Below are 9,526 nucleotides of genomic sequence, written 5' to 3' on the forward strand. Positions count from 1 at the left end.
AAGGCCCATAAAAACGCTTCTGCAGTTTATTGTATGAGTTGTGTGTGAGGAAATGCTGCCGATAAGGATGTATCTTAAGAAGGACCCAATGCCCCACCTGAAACTGTCGATCATGGCGATGCAAATCTGCTTGTTTTTTCATCTTCTCCTGAGCCTGTTGCAGTAAAAAAATACAACTCTCTATGAAAAGCCTCTCTTACCCGCAAAAATTCATCCACAGCAATAACCGTAGTCATCCCGTGTTGATAACTAGGTAGGATACGCATCGGAAACCCATAGAGAGCCTCATGAGGTGACATTTCTAGGGAGGAATGATAGAAACTATTGTAACATAGTTCTGCCCAAGACAAATAACAAGACCAGTTTTGTGGGTAGAAATGGGTGAAAACACGAAGGTACTGTTCCAAAGTCCTGTTCATCACCACCTCAGTTTGGCTATCACTCTGAGGATGGTAGGCCGTGCTATAATGCAATTTAGTGCCACTAAATTCAACCAAGCTCTTCCAGAATTTACTAAGGAAAATAAGATCGCGATCAGATACCATTGTCATAGGGAAGCCATGAAGATTAACCACTGAATTAATAAAAATCCGAGCAGCCTCTCTTGCTGTAAATCCTGGTTTTAGGGCCGAGAAATGTCCCACTTTACTGAAACGGTCTACCGCCACCAAAATCGCAGTGAATCCAGCAGATTTGGAGAGCTGAACAATTAAAACAAGAGATATTTCTACCCACGGTCTCTCCAGTATCGAAAGAGGCTATAGCAGTCCCTGGGTTTGGCAAACACATACTTAGTGAGTTGACAATTTGTACATTGTTCCACAAAGAGTTGGACATCAGTTCTCATCCCTGGCCAAAAGAAGAGATTCACTAATGATTTGTAGGTCTTAAGGATGCCACCGTGACCCCTGATGAGCGGATAATTTATACGCTTTTTGGCATTATTTTTAGTATATTTTTAGTAGGATCTAGTTACTTTTAGGGATGTTTTCATTAGTTTTTATGTTAAATTCACATTTCTGGACTTTACTATGAGTTTGAGTGTTTTTCTGTGATTTCAGGTATTTTCTGGCTGGAATTGAGGGACTTGAGCAGAAATCAGATTCAGAGGTTGAAGAAGGACTGCTGATGCTGTTGGATTCTGACCTCCCTGCACTCAAAGTGGATTTTCTGGAGCTACAGAACTCGAAATGGCGCGCTTTCAATTGAGTTGGAAAGTAGACATCCAGGGCTTTCCAGCAATGTATAATAGTCCATACTTTGGCCAAGAATAGATGACGTAAACTGGCGTTCAACGCCAGCTCTCTGCCCAAATCTGGCGTCCAGCGCTAGAAAAGGATCCAAAACCAGAGTTGAACGCCAGAAATGGATCAAAACCTGGCGTTCAACTCCACAAATGGCCTCTGCACGTGGAACACTTAAGCTCAGCCCAAACACACACCAAGTGGGCCCCGGAAGTGGATTTATGCATCAATTACTTACTCATGTAAACCCTAGTGACTAGTTTATTATAAATAGGACCTCTTACTATTGTATTAGGCGTCTTTTTGACCATCTTTGGATCCTGGATTGTATTTTGATCCTGTGATCTCGTTTAGGGGGCTGGCCATCTCGGCCAAGCCTGGACCTTTCACTTATGTATTTTCAAATGGTAGAGTTTCTACACTCCATAGATTAAGGTGTGGAGCTCTGCTGTTCCTCAAAGATTAATGCAAAGTACTACTGTTTTCTATTCAATTCTTCTTATCTCGCTTCTAAGATATCCATTCGCACCCAAGAACGTGATGAAGGTGATGATTATGTGTGACGCTCATCATCCTTCCCCCTTATGAACGCGTGCCTGACAAACACTTCTGTTCTACATGAATTAAGCTAGAATGAGTATCTCTTAGATCTCCTAACCAGAATCTTCGTGGCGTAAGCTAGAATGATGGCGGCATTCAAGAGAATCCGGAAGGTCTAAACCTTGTCTGTGGTATTCTGAGTAGGATTCAATGATTGAATGACTGTGACGAGCTTCAAACTCGCGATTGTTGGGCGTTAGTGACAGACGCAAAAGGAGGGTGAATCCTATTCCAGCATGATCGAGAACCGACAGATGAATAGCCGTGCCGTGACAGGGTGCGTGAGCATATTATTCACTGAGAGGAGGGGATGTAGCCACTGACAACGGTGATGCCCTTGCATAAAGCCAGCCATGGAAAGGAGTAAGACTGATTGGATGAAGATAGCAGGAAAGCAGAGGTCCAGAGGAACGAAAGCACCTCCATTCGCTTATCTGAAATTCCTACCAATGAATTACATAAGTATCTCTATCCCTCTTTTATTATATTATTCGAAAACACCATTATCACTTTATATCTGCCTGACTGAGATTTACAAGGTGACCATAGCTTGCTTCATACCAACAATCTCCGTGGGATTCGACCCTTACTCACGTAAGGTATTACTTGGACGACCCAGTGCACTTGCTGGTTAGTTGTATCGAAGTTGTGACAGACAATAAAACTAGATCAGAGCACCAGGCTTTTGAAGCCATGGATATGTATCACAATTTCGTGCACCAAGTTTTTGGCGCCGTTGCCGGGGATTGTTTGAGTTTTCGGCAAGCTTTTGGTCCGGTAACATCAGTGCCAGATTCCCTTTTGATCCGGCAACAGCACCAAGTTTTTGGCGCCGTTGCCGGGGATTGTTTGAGTTTGGACAACTGACGGTTCATCTTGTTGCTCAGATTAGGTAATTTTCTTTTTGTTTTGTTTTCAAAAAAAAAAATTCTTTCAAAAATATTTTCAAAAATCTCTCATCTGTTTTCGAAAAAAAATAAAAATGTTTTCAAAAATTTTATTCAAGATTTTTAAGAATGAATTCTAGTGTTTCATGAAGCATGTGAAGCTTGGCTGGCTGTAAAGCCATGTCTAAATTCTTTTGGACTGAGGCTTCCAAACCATCAGAGGTAAGTTACATACTTGATAAATGATGAGCAGCAATTTGTTATCAAGATCAATATACTCTGGTGTTAAATGCTGAAGCTTGGGTGGCCATTGGCCATGTCTAGTGTTTTGGACTGGAGCTTTCTTTGAAAGCTTGGCTGGCTAGTGAGCCATGTCTAATTCCTGGACTGAAGCTTTAGACTAAGAAAGCAAGATTCTTGGAATTCATGTTAAAAATTTTGGAATCCTTATTTTTTCTTTTTCATATTAATTTTCGAAAAATACAAAAAAAAAATTAGAAAATCATAAAAATCAAAAATATTTTTGTGTTCTTGTTTGAGTCTTGAGTCATATCATAAGTTTGGTGTCACTTGCATATGCATCTTGCATTTTTCGAAAATATCATGCATTCATAGTGTTCTTCATAATCTTCAAGTTGTTCTTGGTAAGTCTTCTTGTTTGATCTTGATGATTTTTTGTTTTGTGTCTTTTCATGTTTATCATATGCATTCTTGAATTCTTAGTGTCTAAGCATTAAAGAATTCTAAGTTTGGTGTCTTGCATGTTTTCTTTGCATTAAAAATTTTTCAAAAATATGTTCTTGATGTTCATCATGACATTCAAAGTGTTCTTGGTGTTCATCTTGACATTCATAGCATTCTTGCATGCATTCATTGTCTTGATCTAAAAATTTTCATGCATTGCATCCTTTTAGCGTTTTTCTCTTGCATCATAAAAATTCAAAAATCAAAAAAATATCTTTCCCTTTTTCTCTCATCAAATTCAAAAATTTGAGTTGACTTTTTCAAAAATTTTAAAAATCAAGTTGTTTCTTATGAGTCAAATCAAATTTTCAATTTGAAAATCTTATCTTTTTCAAAATCTTTTTCAAAAATCAAATCTTTTTCAAATTTCTTAGTTATTTTCGAAAATTCTAAAAATATTTTTTAAAAATCTTTTTCTTATTTTTATATCAAATTTTCGAAAATAACATAATCAATTAATGTTTTGATTCAAAAATTTGAAGTTTGTTACTTGCTTGTTAAGAAAGATTCAAACTTTGAGTTCTAGAATCATATCTTGTGATTTCTTGTGAATCAAGTCATTAATTGAGATTTTAAAAATCAAATCTTTTTCAAAATTAATTTCTAAAATATCTTCTTATCTTATCTTTTTCAAAAATATCTTTTCAAAATATATTTTCTAACTTCCTAACTTCTTATCTTTTCAAAATTTGTTTCAACTAACTAACTAACTTTTTGTTTGTTTCTTAACTTTTTCAAAACCACCTAACTAACTCTCTCTCTCTCATTTTTCGAAAATATCTTCCCCCTTTTTCAAAATTTCTTTTTAATTAACTATTATTTTAAATTTTAAATTTTAATTTTCGAAAAAAAAATAAAAATAAAATAAAATACTAACAATTTTCAAAAACCAATTTTCAAAAATCACTAACTCCTTTTCAAAAATAATTTTCGAAAATTCCCTCCTTCTCTCTTATCCTATTCTATTTATTCATTCATATCCTAACATCTCATCTCACATCTCTTCCATTCGTACAGTTGTGTTTCTTCCTTTACATCACATTCTTTGTCTCCCCCTCTTTTCTTCCACTCACAAAGGGATCCCTATACTGTGGTATAAAGGATCTCTATTATTATTATTATCTTTCTGTGCCTTCTTCTTTGTCATATGAGCAGGAGCAAGGACAAGAACATTATTGTGGAAGCAGATCCAGAACCTAAAAGGACTCTGAAGAGAAAATTAAGAGAAGCTAAAATACAACAATCCAGAGATAACCTTTCAGAAATTTTCGAACAGGCAGAGGAGATGGCAGCCGAAAATAATGATAATGTAAGGAAGATGCTTGGTGACTTTACTGCACCTAATTCCAATTTACATGGAAGAAGCATCTCCATTCCTGCCATTGGAGCAAACAACTTTGAGCTGAAACCTCAATTAGTTTCTCTAATGCAGCATAACTGCAAGTTTCATGGACTTCCATCTGAAGATCCTTTTCAGTTCTTAACTGAATTCTTGCAGATATGTGATACTGTTAAGACTAATAGAGTAGATCCTGAAGTCTACAGGCTCATGCTTTTCCCTTTTGCTGTAAGAGACAGAGCTAGATTATGGTTGGATTCTCAACCCAAAGACAGCCTGAACTCTTGGGATAAGCTGGTCACGGCTTTCTTAGCCAAGTACTTTCCTCCTCAAAAGCTGAGCAAGCTTAGAGCTGATGTTCAAACCTTCAGGCAGAAAGAAGGTGAATCCCTCTATGAAGCTTGGGAAAGATACAAACAGTTGACCAAAAAGTGTCCTTCTGACATGCTTTCAGAATGGACCATCCTGGATATATTCTATGATGGTTTATCTGAGCTATCAAAGATGTCACTGGACACTTCTGCAGGTGGATCCATTCACCTAAAGAAAACGCCTGCAGAAGCTCAAGAACTCATTGACATGGTTGCTAATAACCAGTTCATGTACACTTCTGAAAGGAATCCTGTGAGTAATGGGACGCCTATGAAGAAGGGAGTTCTTGAAGTTGATACTCTGAATGCCATATTGGCTCAGAATAAAATATTGACTCAGCAAGTCAATATGATTTCTCAGAGTCTGAATGGAATGCAAGCTGCATCCAACAGTACTCAAGAGGCTTCTCCTGAAGAAGAAGCTTATGATCCTGAGAACCCTGCAATAGCAGAGGTGAACTACTTAGGTGAACCTTATGGAAACGCCTATAACTCATCATGGAGAAATCATCCAAATTTCTCATGGAAGGATCAAAAGCCTCAACAAGGCTTTAATAATGGTGGAAGAAACAGGTTTAGCAATAGCAAGCCTTTTCCATCATCAACTCAGCAACAGACAGAGAACTATGAACAGAATGCTTCTAATTTAGCAAATCTAGTCTCTGATCTATCTAAGGCCACTGTAAGTTTCATGAATGAAACAAGGTCTTCCATTAGAAATCTGGAAGCACAAGTGGGCCAGCTGAGTAAAAGGATCACTGAAATCCCTCCTAGTACTCTCCCAAGCAATACAGAAGAGAACCCAAAAGGAGAGTGCAAGGCCATTGACATAAGCACCATGGCCGAACCTGTGAGGAGAGGAGAGGACGTGAATCCCAAGGAGGAAGACCCCCTGGGACGTCCAGTGGTCAATAAGGAGCTTCCCTCTGAGGAACCAAAGGAATCTGAGACTCATCTAGAGACCATAGAGATTCCATTGAACCTCCTTATGCCCTTCATGAGCTCTGATGAGTATTCCTCTTCTGAAGAGAATGAGGATGTTACTGAAGAGCAAACTGCCAAGTTTCTTGGTGCAATCATGAAGCTGAATGCCAAATTATTTGGCATTGATACTTGGGAAGTTGAACCTCCCTTGTTCATCAATGAACTAAGTGATCTGGATCAACTGACATTGCCTCAGAAGAGACAGGATCCTGGAAAGTTCATAATACCCTGTACCATAGGCACCATGATCTTTAAGGCTCTGTGTGACCTTGGTTCAGGAATAAACCTCATGCCCCTCTCTGTAATAGAGAAACTGGGAATCTATGGGGTGCAAGCTGCTAAAATCTCACTAGAGATGGCAGACAGCTCAAGAAAACAGGCTTATGGACAAGTAGAAGATGTATTAGTAAAGGTTGAGGGCCTTTACATACCTACTGATTTCATAGTCCTGGATACTGGAAAGGAAGAGGATGAATCCATCATCCTGGGAAGACCTTTCCTGGCCACAGCAAGAGCTGTGATTGATGTTGACAGAGGTGAAATATTCCTTCAATGGAATGAGAACTCCCTTGTGTTTAAAACTCAAGGATCTCCCTCTGCAACCATGGAGAGGAAGCAGAAAAAGCTTCTCTCCAAGCAGAGTCAACCAGAGCCCCCACAGTCAAACTCTAAGTTTGGTGTTGGGAGGCCACAACCAAACTCTAAGTTTGGTGTTGAACTCCCATATCCAAACTCTAAGTTTGGTGTTGGAGAGTCTCAACAAAGCTCTGCACATCTGTGAGGCTCCATGAGAGCCCACTGTCAAGCTATTGACATTAAAGAAGCGCTTGTTGGGAGGCAACCCAATGTTTATCTAACTTTTATTTTCATTGTTTTTCATGTTTTCTTAGGTTCATGATCATGTGGAGTCACAAAATAAATAGAAAAATTGAAAACGGAATCAAAAACAGCAGAAGAAAAATCACACCCTGGAGGAGCATCTGTCTGGCGTTCAGCGCCAGAACAGAGCATGGTTCTGGCGCTGAACGCCCAAAATGGGCAGCTTCTGGGCGCTGAACGCCAGAACAGGCATGGTTCTGGCGTTCAACGCCAGAAATGGCACACAATTGGGCGTTGAACGCCCAAAATGGCCACCAACCTGGCGCTGAACACCCAGAGTTGGGTACAAAGGCATTTTTACATGCCTAATGGGTGCAGGGATGTAATTCCTTGAACACCTCAGGATCTGTGGACCCCACAGGATCCATTCAGGATCTGTGGACTCCACAGGATCCACTCAGGATCTGTGGACCCCACAGGATCCCCACCTACCTCCACTTACTTCTTCTCACCACTCTCTTTCACACAACCCCATAAATACTCTTCCCAAAAACCCTTCACCAATCACCTCAAACTCTCTTCCCCATCACCCTTTCACCACTCACATCCATCCACTCTTCCCCATAAACCTACCTCATAAACTCCACCTACCTTCAAAATTCAAAACCAATTTCCCACCCAAACCCACCCATATGGCCGAACCTTAACCCCCCCTCCCTTCCCTATATAAAGACCTCCATTCTTCATCAAATTCACACAACACATCCCTCTACACTCCTCTTGGCCGAAACCACATCTCCCTCTCCCTCTCCTCCATTTCTTCTTCTTCTTCCTCTATTCTTTTGTTTATTGCTCGAGGGTGAGCAATATTCTAAGTTTGGTGTGGTAAAAGCATAGCTTTTTTGTTTTTCCATTACCATTGATGGCACCCAAGACCGGAGAATCCTCTAGAAGAGGGAAAGGGAAGACAAAAGCTTCCACATCCGAGTCATGGGAGATGGAAAGATTCATCTCCAAAGCCCATCAAGACCACTTCTATGATGTTGTGGCCAAGAAGAAGGTGATCCCTGAGGTCCCTTTTAAACTCAAAAGAAATGAGTATCCGGAGATCCGACATGAAATTCAAAGAAGAGGTTGGGAAGTTCTAACAAATCCCATCCAACAAGTCGGCATCCTAATGGTTCAAGAGTTCTATGCCAATGCATGGATCACCAAGAACCATGATCAAAGTAAGAACCCGGATCCAAAGAACTATGTTACAATGGTTCGGGGGAAATACTTAGATTTTAGTCCGGAAAATGTGAGGTTGGCGTTCAACTTGCCATACATGGAAGAGAATGCACGCCCCTACACAAGGAGAGTCAACTTTGATCAAAGGTTGGACCAAGTCCTTATGGACATATGTGTAGAAGGAGCTCAATGGAAGATTGACTCCAAAGGCAAGCCGGTTCAACTAAGAAGATTGGACCTCAAGCCTATAGCTAGAGGATGGTTGGAGTTCATTCAATGCTCAATCATTCCCACTAGCAACCGGTCTGAAGTTACTATAGACCGGGCCATCATGATCCATAGCATCATGATTGGAGAAGTGGTGGAAGTTCATGAGATTATACCTCAAGAACTCTACAAGGTGGCTGACAAGTCCTCCACTATGGCAAGGTTAGCCTTTCCTCACCTCAATTGCCACCTATGCAATTCAGCTGGGATTGACATAGAGGGAGATATCCTCATTAAAGAGGACAAGCCCATCACTAAGAAAAAGATGGAGCAAGCAAGAGAGCTCACTCATGGAGCTCAAGAGGCGTATGAAGCTCATCACCATGAGATTCCGGAAATGCCTCAAATGCACTTTCCTCCACAAAACTATTGGGAGCACATCAACACCTCCCTAGAAGAATTGAGTTCCAATATGGGACAACTAAGGGTGGAACATCAAGAGCACTCCATCATGCTACATGAAATAAGAGAAGATCAAAAGGCAATGAGGGAGGAACAACAAAGACAAGGAAGAGACATAAAAGAGCTCAAGGACATCATTGGTTCCTCAAGAAGGAAACGCCACCATCACTAAGGTGGATTCATTCCTTGTTCTTGCTTTCTCTGTTTTTCGTTTTCTATATTATGGGCTTATCAATGTTTGTGCCTTTATTACATGATCATTAGTAGTTAGTAACTTTGTCTTAAAGTTATGAATGTCCTATGAATCCATCACCTCTCTTAAATAAAAACTGTTTTAATTCAAAAGAACAAGAAGTACATGAGTTTCGAATTTATCCCTGAACTTAACTTAATTATATTGATGTGGTGACAATGCTTCCTGTTTTCTGAATGTATGCTTGAACAGTGCATATGTCTTTTGAAGTTGTTGTTTAAGAATGTTAAATATGTTGGCTCTTGAAAGAATGATGACTAGGAGACATGTTATTTGATAATCTGAAAAATCATAAAAATGATTCTTGAAGCAAGAAAAAGTAGCAAAGAACAAAGCTTGCAGAAAAAAAAAAAAAGAGAAAGAGAAAAAAATAGGCGAAAAAAAAA

The 9,526-nt window shown here is 39.6% G+C and overlaps 1 non-coding gene across 1 annotated transcript; it reads right to left on the bottom strand.

Moving 5' to 3' along the window:
* Positions 1 to 5,156: 5,156 nt before the first annotated feature.
* LOC148570108 (small nucleolar RNA R71) lies at positions 5,157 to 5,264 on the bottom strand. The gene has a single exon (XR_015908575.1). It is a non-coding gene; the product is annotated as a small nucleolar RNA R71 (small nucleolar RNA).
* Positions 5,265 to 9,526: the final 4,262 nt, after the last annotated feature.

This window comes from Arachis ipaensis, chromosome B3, assembly GCF_059453495.1.
Source record: "Arachis ipaensis isolate K30076 ecotype BB chromosome B3, ASM5945349v1, whole genome shotgun sequence".
Taxonomy (NCBI): Eukaryota; Viridiplantae; Streptophyta; class Magnoliopsida; order Fabales; family Fabaceae; genus Arachis; species Arachis ipaensis.